The sequence below is a fragment of the Crocuta crocuta genome, unplaced genomic scaffold (genome assembly GCF_008692635.1).
Source record: "Crocuta crocuta isolate KB4526 unplaced genomic scaffold, BGI_CrCroc_1.0 scaffold737, whole genome shotgun sequence".
Lineage (NCBI taxonomy): Eukaryota > Metazoa > Chordata > Mammalia > Carnivora > Hyaenidae > Crocuta > Crocuta crocuta.
The window spans coordinates 539,085-556,457 of record NW_027527804.1 but is presented as its reverse complement, the minus strand read 5'-3'; the positions used below and the strand labels follow the sequence as shown (position 1 = coordinate 556,457).

The 17,373-nt window shown below is 36.8% G+C and overlaps 1 protein-coding gene across 1 annotated transcript in view; it reads right to left on the bottom strand.

Annotated features, from left to right (window-relative positions):
* Positions 1 to 17,373, bottom strand: part of AMMECR1 (AMMECR nuclear protein 1) — a 119,750-nt gene that overhangs the window by 59,221 nt on the left and 43,156 nt on the right. The gene's annotated exons all lie outside the window — the stretch shown is intronic.

Here is a 17,373-nt window from a genome sequence, read left to right as displayed (position 1 = left end):
ATGTTAGGCGGCACAATAAATGCTTTAAACAAATTATCTGTGTTATTCCTCATCAACAACTCTAAGACACTGAGTAATGCTATTACCATTATTCCTATTTTATAGATGAAGCAGTCCCACAGTTAATACATAATGAAATAGGAACATCAACCTGGGCAATCCTGGCTACAAAGCCTTTGCCAGCATGGCTGACTACTTGAGTCCTCATTTAAACCTCAAGTTACTAATTGATTCGTTAAGTCTAGTTTATTTTTTAAAAATTTTTTAAATGTTTTTTAATTTATTTTTGAGAGACAGAGAGACAGAGACAGAGAGAGAGAAATCACAAGCGGGGAAGGGGCAGAGAGAGAGGGAGAGACAGAATCTGAAGCAGCCTCCAGGCTGTCTGAACTGTCAGCAGAGAGCCCGACGTGGGGCTCCAACTTGAGAACAGTGAGATCATGACCTGAGCCAAAGTCAGCCACCCAACCGAGCCACCCAGGCGGTCCTCGTTAAGTCTAGTTTAAAGAAACCAAACCAAACCACCCAAACTTCAACAAATACTGAATATATCAGGGCAACGTATTGCGAAAGGAGCTATGGGAAATACAAAGTTGCCTAAAGCATACTTGTAGGAGCCAGTACAGAAGGCAGGCATGTTCACAGCTAACTGACACAAGGCAAAAGAAAATAAGTATTATAAACTATGCCCAAAATGCCATAGATTAGGCTATGGGGACAGAAAAAAATTTCATCAAGTTTGATTATCTTCAGCTTGGTCTAGAAAAATTAGTAGAATTTGGAGAGTTAAACGGTAGAGAAAACATTAATAAAGTAATACTCCGAAACCAAAAAAAAATTAATTTTTAGATAAAATTACTGCCAACAAATACAATCTCTCAAGCATTGAATACAATGGCATCAAGAAAGTAATGTAGTTTTAAATGAAGTTTAATACAGTAGATATTTGGATCCTGCAACAAACCAGTGACAGCCTCAATTAATGGTTAAGTGTAAAAACAGTTGTTTTCTGGTTAGAAGCAACTCTGTATGTCAGTTTTTATGAAATAAGTTAATTTATACATTTTAGCATACTGTGTAAAGAGAGAAACACCCTATAGTTGAGGGTTGGTTCATGTTAATATGAGTATTTACAGTAGTATTGGTACAATATATTTCTGCTTTCTGAAAATTTAAATTTTAGGGGAACACACCATATGTCATATATTTCTAATAATATGCTGTCGAGTTAGAGAACACATTCTGTATTTAAAGTACTCTCTAGGGGCGCCTGGGTGGCTCAGTCGGTTAAGCATCTGACTTCGGCTCAGATCATGATCTCACAGTTCATGGGTTCAAGCCCCACGTAGAGTTCTGTGCTGACAGCTCAGAGCCTAGAGACTGCTTTGAATTCTGTGTCTTCCTCTCTCTGCCCCTCCCTGCTCACACTCTCTTTCTCTTAAAAATAAAGATTAACTTTAAAAAAAATTAAAAAATTAAAGTACTCTCTCATCAGCAGTTGGGTGAAAAGATCCTGTTCAAGTACTTCAGTCACTTATCTCAAACATTTAAATAATGATGAATTCTGACAGGTAGCCACAAAGGCAGACAGGTTCCCAAATAAGCAATGTATACAAAGCAGGGAGCAGTACTAAGAACTACCTTCTTCTAAGACCCAAACGCCAAGAGGCATTTAAAAAAATGACTTAAGTATAAGACCAAATTATTGTCAATGTTAGTATTCAAGTGTTGGATGACCTACATTAAAGGTATTAAGATAAAAGGCAAACAGAAGATTCCACATTTTCTATTTCCACATCATATGTACCTAAACATCTAATAACCTAAGATACTGATGCTCCAGTGGGACCATTTCTCTAACTGCTCTTGACTAAGAATTATCAGGAAGATGAGAATTGGATGTTTAACTCATACGAATACTACTATCCTAAAATCCATATATTTTCTTTACAGGTGAATTTCATCTCTTTACTTCTCACTTTGTAATTGGTAGAGTCACTGTCAGCAACCATTACACGGACAGTAAGATACCAATCTTCTCCCATAACAGCACCTACGCAAATCATCTCTACATAACACGTCCCTTGGCAGATTGAGAACCAAGTGAATCACACTGTAACACATACACCAACATGTCTTTAAAATACCAATGATGGCTTCTCAATGACATAGAACTAAGTGGTACAGTCTCTTCCTCAGTGACTTGAGAAACCTAAAAGTGTGGGTGAATTCATTCCGTATCAAAAACCTGAGAAATGAAAGTCATCTAAAAGTGCTTTATGTTCAGGGCACCTGGGTGGCTCAGTCAGTTAAGCAACCTACTCTTGATTTTGGCTCAGGTCATGATCTCGCGGTTCATGGGATTGAGCTCCACCCTGGGCTCTGAGCTGACAGCACAGAGCTTGCATGGAAATCCCTCTCTCTCTCTCTCTCTCTCACTCTCGCTCTCGCTCTCTCTCTGGCCCTACCCTGCTCACACACACTCTCTTTCTCTCAAAATAAAGAAATAAACTTAAAAATATATTTAAAAGTGCTTTCCCTTCAATTATCTTATTTATCCCACTAAAATATATATGCACATCACTCTTACTATAATCCTCATCTACTCCAGCAAACAATCAAAATTTGAAGGGTAAACAGAAGAAAAATACAAATTAACCACTATATAATGAACTACATTGGAGGGCATTCAAGACACATAGTAGAAAAGTTATATACGGTTTCTTATAACACTATGGTATCGCTGAATTCAAGGGGTAGGAGTGCGGGAAGGTAAGCTGCATTTTACTAGGTGGCCTGGGAGAAAAGGTACCTCTTTCCATCATCAGCAAGGGCACGGAGATGTAATAAAGCATAGCACTTTCGGAACACAGAAAGTGGTCTGCTAATCTCAATAACGTGCTGTGGTCTCTTTCAGATTTAGCATTTTATGCATTTTAGGCACTGCTTACTATTTGTTCTCAAGAGCCCTCTTTACCTCATAACAGGTAAAGCAGACGCAGAGCTGTCTGCACACCCCCTGTTCCTTACCTGCCCCAGGCAACATCCACTTTGGGGGCTGGTATTGCGGGTGAGTGTATGTGTCAAGGATGGGAGACGTTCCTACTTTACAACCACACTGTGTTTAGGACAGATGCCTGAAGATGGAAGAAACCAGACTTTGGGTAGGCAGAAGCAAACTATGCCTTCAAAATCACGGGCTGTAATTCCTCATTTACAAATGCTTCTCCGGTGTACTTTATAAAGATCATGTACATGTTCAAGCAAAACAAAACAGAAACAGACCCATAGATACAGAGGACAAACTGATGGCTGTTAGAAGGGGTGGAGGGAGGGAGATGAATGAAGCAGGTGAAGGGGGTTATGGGGTACAAGGCTATCTTATGTACAGCATAGGGAATATGGTCAATAATATTGTAATAACTGTGTATGGTGATAGATGGTAACTGGGCTTTTCGTGGTGACCATTTCATAATGTCTATAAATACTGAAATTACTAGGTTGTATATATGAAACTAACACAGTATTGTATGTTGACTATTCTTCAATGAGAGGATTTTTTAAAATAACATATACATGAAATTAAAATGAACCAAAATGCCTACACACAACATCTAATGGGAGAAAGAACTAGAGAAATGAAGCATTTTAAAGTAGATGGAAACAGAATAAACATCACTGAACACAAGAGATTGCATCTTGTGTGTGATAACGACTTTGTACAGGGCAGTGACGATGGGAACATTCAATCTTTATTACCTAAAAATAGGAACAAAAATTTTTCTTTTCCCAATGCACAGAGGGAAGATATAGGCAATTTCATTCTTAAATGTGTTATTTAAACATGTATGAGTTCCCAAAAGGACGTACCACATCAGCATAATCAGAGTTAGATCAATGTAGAAAAAGGGATTTGAGCCTATGGAGAGGAGCTGCTTGGTGACAAGGAAATAAGGAAAACAGTTCAGAGTAAGACAAAGACTGAATGTTTTTGGAAAATAGTTTTACCATATGGTTTGAAGCCACCTACATACACTGAAAAAAAATACTACAAACTAGAAAGGGGCTCAAAATGAAATGAAATATTAATGGAAATGTTTATCTGAGAGTAACCAGACATGGTTTTTTTAAGGAATTTTCCTACTTGTGAACATTTTGTACCACTACATTCTGAGAAACCTTTTGAAGGAAAGTAAACTCTGTCCATTTTTCCACGTCTGCAGACAGGTACAGGAAGTAACCACCTAATCTACATGAATTCTCTCTGCCAACTGGCAGCCAATAATACCATCAGGTCAATAGTAGTAGCTCTCCGGGAAATGCAGTTGCATGGAATAAGCAAAAGTACGGAAAAGCAAGGTAAATCGGAACAGGATCTTCACAGTCCAAGCTGTATGCCACTTCCCACATCCCTCTTTTGAGACCACTGAGGCAGACCAGAACAGATTAGACATATTTCTGCGGGAGAGGTACAATGATGAAAAAGGTATATTCACCTAACAATGTTTTACCATAGATCTCCTCCATACCAAGGCAGAAACAGGTGAAAAAAATACCCTTAGATATTTGCAAGTCCCTGATCTGGCAATTTGCTCTTCCCTAGAATGAGACTTTTAGGTGGAAACATTAACAATCTGATATCAATCCCCACCAGTCTCATGCTAATGACTACAATCGGGTATTCAACAAAGTTATTCATATTATACATAGATATGGGAAAAGAGAAGCTACCTCGTCATGGTTCTTTTCTTTTGCCATCAAAGAATGCTTACTTCTCAACTATGCTCAGGTTCTGTTAAGCAGTTCAGTAATCCAACTGAAATATTCATAACATCCAACTCAATACCATAATTTCCCAGAATCTAGGAGCTCAGGGAAAAACAGAAATGGTGGAGTCCTCTCTCTACCACCAGGTTAAAACATTTCACTTCCGGTTTCAGTACAGGGAAGTTACATATCTCATTTATAAGTCACATGAACTACAGATTCAATTTGTAAAAATGCACTCAATGTGGTCAAATATTGTATTAGTCTACTTGGGCTGCCGTAACAAACTACCACAGACCAGGCAGCTTAAACTTGAGAAATTTATTTTCTCACGGTTCTAGGGACTGGAAAGTACAAGATCGAGGTTCCAGTAGGGTTCCGTTTCTGGTGAGAGCTCTTGCTGGCCTGCAGAGGACTGTTTTGTACTCACTTGGCCTTTTCTCTGAGCATTCAGAAGGAGAGAGAATTAGCCTCTCTTCTTATAAAGACACTACCCCTATTGGATCCAGGGCCCACCCTTATGACTTCATTTAACCCTAATTGTCTCATTATAGGCCCTATCTCCAAACACCATCACAGTGGAGGTTAGGGATTTTGCAGGGCCACAATTCAGTCCATAGTAAATCCCTAATAAGAGCAGGTGCACATAGTTCAAAGTTTACATAATTGTCTACAGTTCTTAGCTGAAAGAAATTTTAAGAGATTGCCCATTTCCTCTTCATTTTACAAGTGAAAAATAAAAATCGATCCAGGGAGAGTAAGTGTAGAGTCACCTTCCTGGTTAGTGGTAAAGGCTGGCTAGTTCGCCAAATTTTCTTACTAGTGCAGGAAAACAGAACTGTGAATAGCAAAGCTACATGTCTTCTAAGATACTGGAGAATAGGACATTCTTATCAATACAACAGAGGTAAATGTAAGCACAAATCTCATTCTCCTCCTCCCAGGAGAGGAGAGGAGAGATTAGGTGAGAAGATATCAGGACAAACTAGAAATGCTGGATCAGCCCAGAAACACTAGACACAATTCACAAGCTTCTATACTATTCCCATTAGAAGCCATGGCAAAACCTACCATTTTATCTTTGAGGGTCTCCCAACACCCTTTCTGACTCCCTCTCAACCTTCTTCCTTCACTTTTTTCCCACTGTCTAGCCAGCCTGCATCAAACTCAAGTGTTCTAATATCTACAAATTTCTGCCAAGTCAAAATTCCCGCCAAATGAAAATTTCCATTTACCATTGGTTAGCAGCTATTTAGCTACGTATTGATCTGTTTAATTCATATTACTTAATAAGGTTTTTAAATGAATGAATGAATCATTAATGGATGAATGAGGCCTAACTCTTCCAGATAATCTGAAATTCAAATTAAGAAACCCTGAAAGAACAGTAGGAGGCTGTAAATGGAGGGAGGGTGTGGGTAGAAGGTAAGGTTCCAATACATCTTACACTTTTCTCCTCCACACCAATCTTTTACTGCAGATAAGGAAAATACACCAAATCACCATTATAGCCTTATACAACACACCTCTCCCTCCAACTTTTGTAAATAGCCTGTATCCCGTGGGGGTCAAAAGAATAAGGAGACCCTACATAAACACACAGCATTGGTTAGTAGAGAAGACCACAAATATCTGAAAGTGGAAATCAGGAATTACCAATCTTTCAGTATTTTTCTTTGCCTGGTATTCCCAGAAATTCTATTGTGGCAGCATTATATCCCTCTCTCATTTTTATAGTGCTAATTTAACTGGCAAATGCCAGAGGAAGAGAGACAGTCTGAAATCTTAGAAATGACTAGGAAGGTTAAATGGTGTGTTTGTGTGTGTGTGTGTGTGCGTGCGCGTGTGTGTGTCTTATAAATCAAGTGTAATAATCACCAACATATAACCATCCAAATCACAAGGGATTAGATTGTTTCTGCTGAATTCCTACCTGAAAGAACCATTTCTTCCTTTCAGCAAGACAAAACAATGATTTTCAATAAACTTAAAAAAATTTCAGTCTCAGACTTGATACAATGAGATAGCCTATCATATTTTATTTTTTAGAGCCCTGAATTAGATGAGAAAGCTTGCCTGCATGGGAAAAAATACTGTATTTGCACATATTTTCTAGTCTTAGTTTATACTGAAGTATTAAATTTAAAATAGGTAGCATCTTGAGGATGAGGCTCCTAAACTCATAAGATAAACTTTAAATGACAAATTGCTATAGATTTCCAAAATGAAATAATTTACATTCAGAATTCCTGTTCTGAAGCAATTTGCTCAAAGGGCTTTAAAGGTTGAGACTCCACCTTTACCATGAAAAGAATTATTTTAATATAAAACAGATCAGGCAAAAAAAGACCTTCTACTGAAGTCTTAAGTATTCTAAACTCAATATAAGCAAAACTCAGAGAGCTAGGAAAACTAGATTCAGGGTCTTAGAATGCTTTGATACAGTAACTTTTACTTTTTTTATGCCGATTAAAAACTTTTATGGAACTGTGTTTGGTACCAAATGTTTGGTTCCATTTGACAACTCATATGGTGGGTGGTTAGGGAATACTTAACACTTCAAACAATGAAAACCACTAAAGGTGTTTTCTTTTGTTTTGTTCTTCACCTGTATCTTAACTCCCCAGCTAATGATCTATCTTTTCTACCATCTTGTTTTATATTCATAACCCACTCAATTACCAGGAATAGATAGGAAATAAATAGGCTGAAAGATTTAAACACTAATATAAAAAGGGCTGTAAAGTAATCTAACTTCTTCATTCTAGATTTCCATCTTATTTCCCATTCTAATATCCAATGTAATCTGTCAGGTTCATAAGACCTGCAATAAATCTGTGATGTAGTTGTTTACGAAGTTTTCTGGGTTTTGAAAGGTTAACTGTTATGATTTCAAGATCTTTGAATTGGATTACTTGCTCCTTTGAGAGAAAGGAGCTGGACAGACTCAGCTTATTTTAGCAAGAATTCCGCAAGCCCTTCTCATTTTAGGGGTTAGAAGAAAGGCAGGATCTAGGGGCAAGCACTCAACTGAGACCGTATTTTGTATCAGGGCTGCTTATGTTGCCTTTAATGCCCCCCGCCCCCACCCCTCTTTTACCTTGTAGAAAACAGTTCAACCTTGCAAGAACCTCTATTTTGAAATGCCAAAGAGGGTGAGGGTTTTTTTTTTTAACATGGAATTCACCTCCTCTCCTCCANTTGAAATGCCAAAGAGGGTGAGGGTTTTTTTTTTTAACATGAAATTCACATCCTCACTTCCAAAGTGCTTTCTAAAAATCACCTTTATTTCTACTTCCCACCAAAGTAGAACTTCTATACTATAAAAGCACCCAGTTCAAGTGTAAAAGTCAATGAATTTTGACAAATGTGTACATACACATAACCTAAAGCACAATTAAATTACAGAACATTTCCATCACCCCAAAAAGTTCCCTTGTGCCTCTTTGCAATAAATTCCCTCTCCACACTCCTGGACTCTGGCAAACACTAACCTGCTTTCAGTCCCTATAGCTTTGCCTTTTCCAGAATTTCATATAAATGGAATCATCCAATATGTGGTCTTTTGTGTCTAGCTTCTTTCACTTAAAGTAATGCTTTTGACATTCATGCATGTGTTTGGTCTTTTTTATTGTTGAGTAGTATTCCATGGAGTAGATATACCACAACTTGTTTATTTAAATATCACCTGCTGATGGATACTTGGATTGCTTACAGTTTGGGCAATCATATATACAGCTTCTATGATAATATCTACATTCAAACTTTTGTGGGAACATAAGTTTTCATTCCTCTCAGGTAACTACCTATAAAGAGAATTGTTGGCTATGAGTAGGTGTATGCTTTACCTTTATAAGAAACCACCAAACTATTTTCCAAGTGGCTGTACCAATTTCCAGTGGCCATACCTACTACATTTCCTACCAGCATTCTGAGTGTGCCAGTTGCTACACATCCTTATTAACACTTGTTATTTTTTTTAATTCAAGTTAATGTGTTAGGGGACATTTCATTGTGGTTTTAATTTGCAATTCTCTGACAACTAAGGGTACTGAACACCTCTTCAAGTGCTTAATAATCATTCACATATTTTCTTTTGGGAAGTGCTTGTTCAACTCACTGACTCATTAAAAGTTTTCTAATGTTTATTTATTTTTTGAGAGAGAGAGGGAGATACAGAATCCAAAGCAGGCTCCAGGCTCTGAGCTGTCAGCACAGAGCCCGACACAAAGCTCGAACTCACGAACCATGAGATCATGACCTGGACTGAAGTCAGATGCTTGACTGACTGAGCCACTCAGACACTCCTGACTCATTTTTAAATTAAACTGGATTGTTTGTCTTCTTTTAACAGNTACCAAACTTTATCACAAATGTCTATTACAAACATATTTTCCTGGTCTGTGGTTTGCCTTTTAATTTTCTTAATGGTATCTTTTGAAGAGCACACAATTTTGATTAAGTTTAATTTAATGGATTTTTGTTTATTGGTTCATGTTTTGTGACTGATAAAGGAATCTTTATCAAAAGGTCATGGAGATTTTATCTTATTCTCTTCTAGAAGTCTGATAATTTTAGCTTTTACATTTAGGTTTATGATCCATTAGGAGTTATTTTTTTGTGTATACTGTGAGGTTCATTTTTTAAATTTGTTAATATTTGGTGGTGGATATTTGTGTGTATAAACATAAGGAATATTGGTCTGTGGTTTTCTTTTCTTGTAATAGCTTTCTTAGATTTTGATATCATCGTGATGCCAACATCAGAGAATGAGTTGGGAAGAATTTTGTCCTCTATTTTCTACAAGTTTGATTTGTTCCTTAAATATCTGATAGAATTCATATTAAAGTCATTGGAGCTTAGATTCTAATTATTGGATGATTTTTTATTACAAACTCAATTTCTTTAATAAATATAAGGCTATTCAGATTTTCTAGTTCTTTTTGAGTCAATTTTGGTAAATTGTATCCTTTAAGGAAATCTTCCATTTCATATAAGTTGTAGAATTTATTGTCATAAACTTATTCACAACATTCCTTTATCCTTTTCAAGTCCTTAGGATCTATAGTGATGTCCATTCTTCCCTTCCTGATATTAATTTGTGCTAATTTTTATCTTTTTTTCGTCTGTATCAGTCTAGCTCTAAGTTTATCAATTTTATCAATCTTTTCAAAGAGCTAGCTATTGGTTTCACTGATTTTTCTCTATTGTTAATTTTTTTATTTTAATGATTTCTACTCTTCTAATATTTTATTCCTTTTATGGTTTAATTTGCTCTTCATTTTCTTGCTTCTCAAGGTGGACTGTTAGATTATTGATTTTAGCTCTTCTTTATTTTAAAGCTATATATTTCTCAATGAGCACTGTGCAAGCTACATCCTACAAATTTTAATGTTGTGTTTTCATTATCATTCAGCTCAAAATATTTTATAATTTCTTCCTTGATTCATGGTTTATTTAGGGTATACTGTGAAATTTCCTAATATTTAACAATTTCCCAGGTATCCTTTTGGTAGTGACTTCTCATTTAATTCCATTTTGGTCAGAAAGTATACTTTGTATTAGTTTGATTCCTCTGAATAGACTGAAGCTTGTTTTATGGCCCAGACTGTTGTCTATTTTAGTGAATGCACTAGGTGAATCTGAAAAGGAAATGTATTCTGGTAGTTTTAGCTCCAATATTTCATAAATGTCAATTAAGTACAGTCGATTAGGTATAGTTGTGTTGGTGAGATTTTCTAAGCTCTCACTGATTTTTTTTTTTTTGGTCTACTTATTCTATCAATTACTAAGTTAAGGGCACTGAAATATCCAAATCTAATTGTAGATTTGTCTATTTATACTTTCAGTTGTATCAGGTTGTTTTTTTTTCCTTCATGTATTTCTAAGCTTTGTTAGGAGCACACATATTTAGTACTGTTTTGTGTTCTTGATAAACTAACCCCTTTACCATGATGAAATGTCCCTCCTTCTCCCCGGTAATACTGCTTGTCCTGAGGTCTAATTTGTCTCATATTGACACAGTCACTCCAACTTTATTATGATTAGTGTTTGTGTATCTTTTCTCCATCTGTTTATTTTTATCCTGTGTCTTTATTTTTTTTAATGTTTATTTATTTCTGAGAGAGAGAACAAGTGGGGTAGAGGCAGAGAGAGAGGGAGACATAGAATCTGACGCATGATCCAGGCTCTGAGCTGTCAACACAGAACCCAACGAGGGGCTCAAACTTGTGAACCACGAGATCATGACCTGAGCTGAAGTTGGACGCACAACCAACTGAGCCACCCAGGCACCCTGTGTCTTTATTCTTAAAGTTAGTTTCTTATAGATAGTACATAGTTGGGTCTTGCATTTACTTTTATGTAGCCCCTTCATCACAGTATTTGAACTACTTACATTTAACGTAACTTTAATATGATGTGTTTATGTCTACCATCTTTATATTTTTGTTTCTACATTTCTCATATTTTCATTGCTCTTGTTTGTCTTGTTTTGGATTAAATGAGTACATTTTTGTATTCATTTTTAACATCATTATTAGCTTATTAGTTATGCCCTTTCTGGGGGTTGTTTCAGGTTGTATATGATACATCTTTAGCTTATTACAATCTATCTTCAAGTAATATTACACCACTATACATATAACATAAGGACCTTAGCAGCATACTTCCATTTCATTCCTTCCATCCCTTGGGGCTATTATTATATCTTTTAGATCTATATACCTTATAAATAAATTCCACAATAGATTATTAATTTTGTTTTAAACAATCACTAAACTTTTTTTTTTCCTTAAATAGTTTACTGTCAAGTTGGTTTACATATAACACCCAGTGCTCATCCCAACAAGTGCCCGCCTCCATTTTTAAAGAAATTTTAAAATGAAGAAAAAAGTCTTATATAGTTACCCCACACTTAATGCACTTATCTGGCACTCTTTATTACTCTGTAGAGATCCAGACTACCATCCGTAATCACTTTCCTTCAGCCAGGAGAACCTCCCTTAATATTTCTTGTAGTTCCTATCTCTGTCTCATCAATTCAATAACATGGCAGTCTCTGCTTGGGTTCCCTCTCACAATGCTATGGTCCAGAAACTGCCTGTAGGCATAAAGCCAGAGTGACTGTAGGGTTCATTTCATTTGTTCCCTTTTTCTCAGGTTTGTGGTACCTGTTGCCCAACATCTGCAAACAGTTGTTTAATATCTTCTGTCCAGTTCCTAGTGATTTACAGGGTACATGAGACAGAAGGGAACAAGTCTTATACCAGTTACAACTTCTTGCACTGAAGTGGAAGTCCCAAAGCCTTTTATTTATTTTTTATATCTTTTAATAATGTTTATTTATGAGAGTGTGTGCGCATGAGCATGCGAGCAGGGGAAGGGCAGAGAGAGAGACAGACAGAAGATCCAAAGCAGGCTCCATGCTGATAGCAGAGAGCCCAATGTGGGGCTCGAACTCACAGACCATGAGATCATGACCTGAGTTGAAGGCCGATAACTAACTGACTGAGCCACCCAGTCACCTCAGAAGACTTTTAAAACTGAATCATTTTAAGGGTCAAACTCTGTGATAGGTTTCACATATTAAATGTGGAAAAAAGCCTCCCACAAATAAAGACCACAGTGGACATGAAAATGGATTGGGAAGCAGAAAGTAAAAGGGACAGATCTCTTCAGCTTTGACAGGTGGTGAACTCTTAGAAGAACATGAAGTGACTCAACCAATTTCAGGGGCAATGCACTGCTCAGAACCAAAAGGTTACATATGTCAATCTTAAAAAATATCAACTCAAGAACTCTAAAATCTGAAGTAATGAAATAAAAAAAAAATCAAAGCAGTCAGGTTGAAACTGAACTTGACGAAAGTGTCAGTTAACAGTTGCACTGATATTTCTAAGTCGATGCCAAAAATAGCTGGCTCCTCTTATTCTCCCTCCATACAAGCTTAAATGGAAAAAAAAAAGGTAAATGCAATTTGAACAGCCTTATTTACAACACCTCAAAAATCTTGAGGAAGTTATTAATAATCATGAATGATGTCTGATATATGTTTGTTTTGTTATTGCTCTTTTCACAGCGCTATTTTTTCAACTATGACGATTTAAACAATCTTATGGCACAGCTATTTACCTCACTGCTGTACTAGATAACATCAAGTTTATCATAGTCTTAACAGTACAACTCTTGCAATCACAATGCCATATCAATAGAAGGGCAGTCACCTAAGAACAAGGAAATCAAATATGCCAAGTTCTTTTATGATGAAGCAAACAGAAAAATCATGTGGTGTGTGCCATGAAATTATATAAAAATTTATTTTAAAACATCTCCCACCATCACATCAGGCAACACCATGATAGTTCAATGTTCAGAAAGGAAATTGAGCCAGCTTCTAGTCTGGGAGGCGCAGAACAACAGAAGTTTTCACAGAAAACTAGGATAGCAGTACAAGAGCCAGGGCAGAGCCTATAAGAAAAAAGCAAAATTTATGAGTCGCACTGGCTGAGAAACTGAGGTAATAAGGTAGTGAAATGAGAAGGATAATTGTTGACCTTCTTGCTTTACACTTGTCTTTAGGTAGTCCTATAGAACTGCCTACTTCAAAGCCTAATACTTTGTAAACAAATGAAACAGAAGCTAAACAAAGGGACCAAACTCCCTGGGAAGATAAGAAAGAACACAGCAAGCAGCCCTACCAACAAGCACCAGTACAACAACTTCCTCTGTATATTTAAATACTCTGGTTTAAAAAGCCTCCAGCTGAACTTCTAGGTACATCGACGACTACAGATTAGCCAAAGGTGGTGCACAGGGTCTGGAAATGATGGTGACCTGCTCAGCCTCATTACAGCACTAAAGAAAGAAAGATCTGGGGCGCCTGGGTGGCTTAGTCGGTTAAGCGTCCAACTTTCGCTTGGGTCATGATCTCGCGGTTCGTGGGTTCGAGCCCCGCGTCGGGCTCTGTGCTGACTGCCAGCTCGGAGCCTGGAGCCTGTTTCAGTCTGTGTCTCCCTCTCTCTCTGACCCTCCCCTGCTCACGCTGTCTCTCTCTCCTAGAAATAAATAAAACATTAAAAAAAATTTAAAAAAAAAAAAAAAGAAAGAAAGATCTGCCACCAGGGGGAGCCACTGAACATGCTCATCTCTGAAAGCTAATTTTTTCCCCTCAAGCCTACCTAGTCCTCTTCTTTAAAACCAGCAAAAATACTCCAAGCCTTTGCTTTTCTGATAAATATGACAGATAAAAAGTATTTTATTTGAAACTCGAGCTGTCTCTACTTCCAGATGTAAAAATCACCTATGGAACCTCATGCTCAATCCAGTGTTTCTATATAGTTGTAGAACCAAAGACTAGGGAAAATGTAATTTCTCCTTGGGCTTACCTCTCCCACCCCTTCTTGACATTAAATACTAACCAAATTTCCAGTTAAAGATGTAGATCTCTGACTCTACATGTCTCCACTAATTACCGCTATATTGATGACAAATCTTTTTATTTGAACAGAGTTCTTCAGTGACCAGCTTAATGCTTTCAAACTTGCCTAGCATCTTTCCTCATTCTGCCAATGTAAACATACCACAGAAGCACCTTTTCTTTAAAGAAATGAAACCGAGCAATGGCAACATTATTGTAATTAGCTACAAGGAACAAGTAATCCGTTAAATCCAAGTTGTTTTCTATAGGAACACATTTCTCGTTTTGTAGCATATGGCAGCAATATTGCCAAATGACTGTTCTACTTATAATAAAATAGTTCTCATAGGGACTACAAAATTACATAATATATGTGTCTAGCCCAATGCATGATTCCCTAAAAGGCAGCTCTCTTTTCTCCCCAAATCTGAGAAGATAAATTTGAATTAGAGACATCTGGATTACAGAGTTTACAATGAAACAAAGGTAGTTTTATTACTTTTGAGTATACTCCTACTTAACTGCCCATCCCCTCCTTCTTGTCTAAGGTGGTGTTTACTAAGGAAGGTAAATAATTCAACTGATGAGAGTAACTGTTAATGAATAAATCAACTATCTCTGTACATGGAAGTTCTTCTATACCTAGAACAAAGCCAACCTTCATGCCATCCAGTCCACATGAATGATCATCAATTCCAAATATGGAAAAGGAAAATATGATTGGAAGACAAATCAGTAAGATTTCTGTTGCTGAAAATATGGGAGCTTTTAAAAATAATTTCACAGATCAAAACCATACTGAGATACCACCTCACGTCGGTCAGAGTGGCTAAAATGAATAAATCAGGAGACTATAGATGCTGGTGAGGATGTGGAAAAATGGGCACCCTCCTACACTGTTGGTGGGAACGTAAACTGGTGCAGCCTCTCTGGAAAACAGTGTGGAAGTTCCTCAAAAAATTAAAATAGAACTCCCCTTACCCAAGGGATACAGGAATGCTGATGCATAGGGGCACATGTACCCCAATGTTCATAGCAGCACTCTCAACAATAGCCAAATCATGGAAACAGCCTAAATGTCCATCAACTGATGAATGGATCAAGAAGATGTGGTTTATCTATACAATGGAATACTACATGGCCATGAGAAAGACTGAAATCTAGCCATGTGTAGCAACATGGATGGACCTTGAGGGTATTATGCTGAGCGAAATAAGTCAGGCAGAGAAAGACAGATACCATATGTTTTCACTTAGAAGTGGATCAGGAGAAACTTAACAGAGGACCATGGGGGAGGAGAAGGGGAAAAATAATTGGGGAGAGGGAGGGAGGCAAACCATGAGAGACTCTTGAATGCTGAGAACAAACTGAGGACTGATGGGTATGGGGGAGAGGGGAAGGGGGTGATGGGGGTGATGGGCATGGAGGAGGGCACTTGTGGGGATGAGCACTGGGTATTATATGGAAACCAACTTGACAATAAACTATGAAAGAAAAAGAAATAAGCACAATCTTTACAAAAAATAATAATTTCAAAGCATAACAGGAAAACGAACTCTGACTATCTAGTTAGATTAAAATTTTTAAATTACAACTGTATAAAGGAATAAAAGCCAGGTAAAAAGAAGCATTTTGTAAATGACTGTGACAGTATGTATATGGTTATATACACACACACACACAACTAAAAAGTAGCTAACTTTTACTGAGCATTTATTATGTGGCAGGCCTTTCTCAAGTGTTTACATGTAAGAACTCTTTTAAATCCCTACCACAACCCTATGGGGAATACAGTATTATTGCCTCCATTTTACAGATAAACTGGGGATCAGAGGGGGCAATTAACTTGTCAGTGGTTCCGTAGCTACTAAGTGGTGGGGTCAGGATTTGGAGCTTGGCATTGTGGTGTGGCCCCAGGGCCACCTCTGTGTATCACATTCTATGAATGTGTATTATTTTATATAAACCACCTGAAAAATAGTATTCCAATTGGGAACTGAATTATTGGCTTTAACAAAGAACACCTGTAAATTCGCACAAGCATAAATAAAATTGCCGACACTGTTTATATCATAAAAATTAAAAGAAACAGAAGGTTAAAACAAAACACCTGAAAGAAGAAGTGCTGTAGAGAGGAAAATCTGCAAAAAAATTTTGGCAAGATAATATAAATGGACTAGGTATTAATAAAAAGCATCCCACTGAAAGAATCAAAACACTTCTATAACATTTTTTAATTACTATAAATATGAGGCACGCTGACTATAAAAACTGTTGGAAAATACGGAAAAGTAGAAAGGAGAAAATAAAAATCACACATAATATTGAACCCAAAGAAAATAAAAATTTATATTTTCTAATAGTCATTTTCTATGGAATGTGTCCACATAGCTAATGTCATACTGTATATTTTCATATAGTTTGTTTTTCAATGGAATTACATAAATATTACCTTACATGCTTAAGATTCTTCAAAAATATTTTCATGGCTCCATGATATTTCATCATATGGGTGTACCATAATCTAGACAACCATTTCCTTCTTGTTAAAACTGTGGGGAACATCTCTGTGCATTAAAGTTTATCCAGATCTCAGACTTATTTTCTAAGGATAAAGTTTTTTAGGAACATAATTACTGGATCAAAGTGTATGAACATTTTTTAAAGCTCTTGATGCATTTTACCAAATTGCTTTCCAGAAAAGACAGTACCACTTAAAAAAAAAATTGACTTCATTGAGTTAAAACTTCACGAATATTTATTTACAACCAGCATTTATGAATCATTTTAATTGGTGGCAGCTGCTTTAAATGTTCTCATTGTTAAACCAGTAAAACACCACAATGGAAACAGACTGTCTTAATTTAAGGTCAAACGGCAGTTATAGTTTAAAAATTAAACTCAAGTATATTTGCCTCATGGTAAGAATGGCTTCCTTCCAACTTGCAAACTCCCTGTTCTTCAAAACTTTTGAAACACTTATGTCAAGAAAAAAAAAAAACTTACTCTATGGTCTCACAGCATAAAACAAGAAGCATCTAAGGAGGCTGCTTTTGTATAGTTTTCTTTTTTTTAATGTTTATTTATTTTTGAGAAAGAGAGAGAGAGAGACAGACAGAGCACAAGACAGGGAAGGGGAGATATAGGGAGGCCCAGAATCCAAAGCAGGCTCCGGGCTCTGAGTTGTC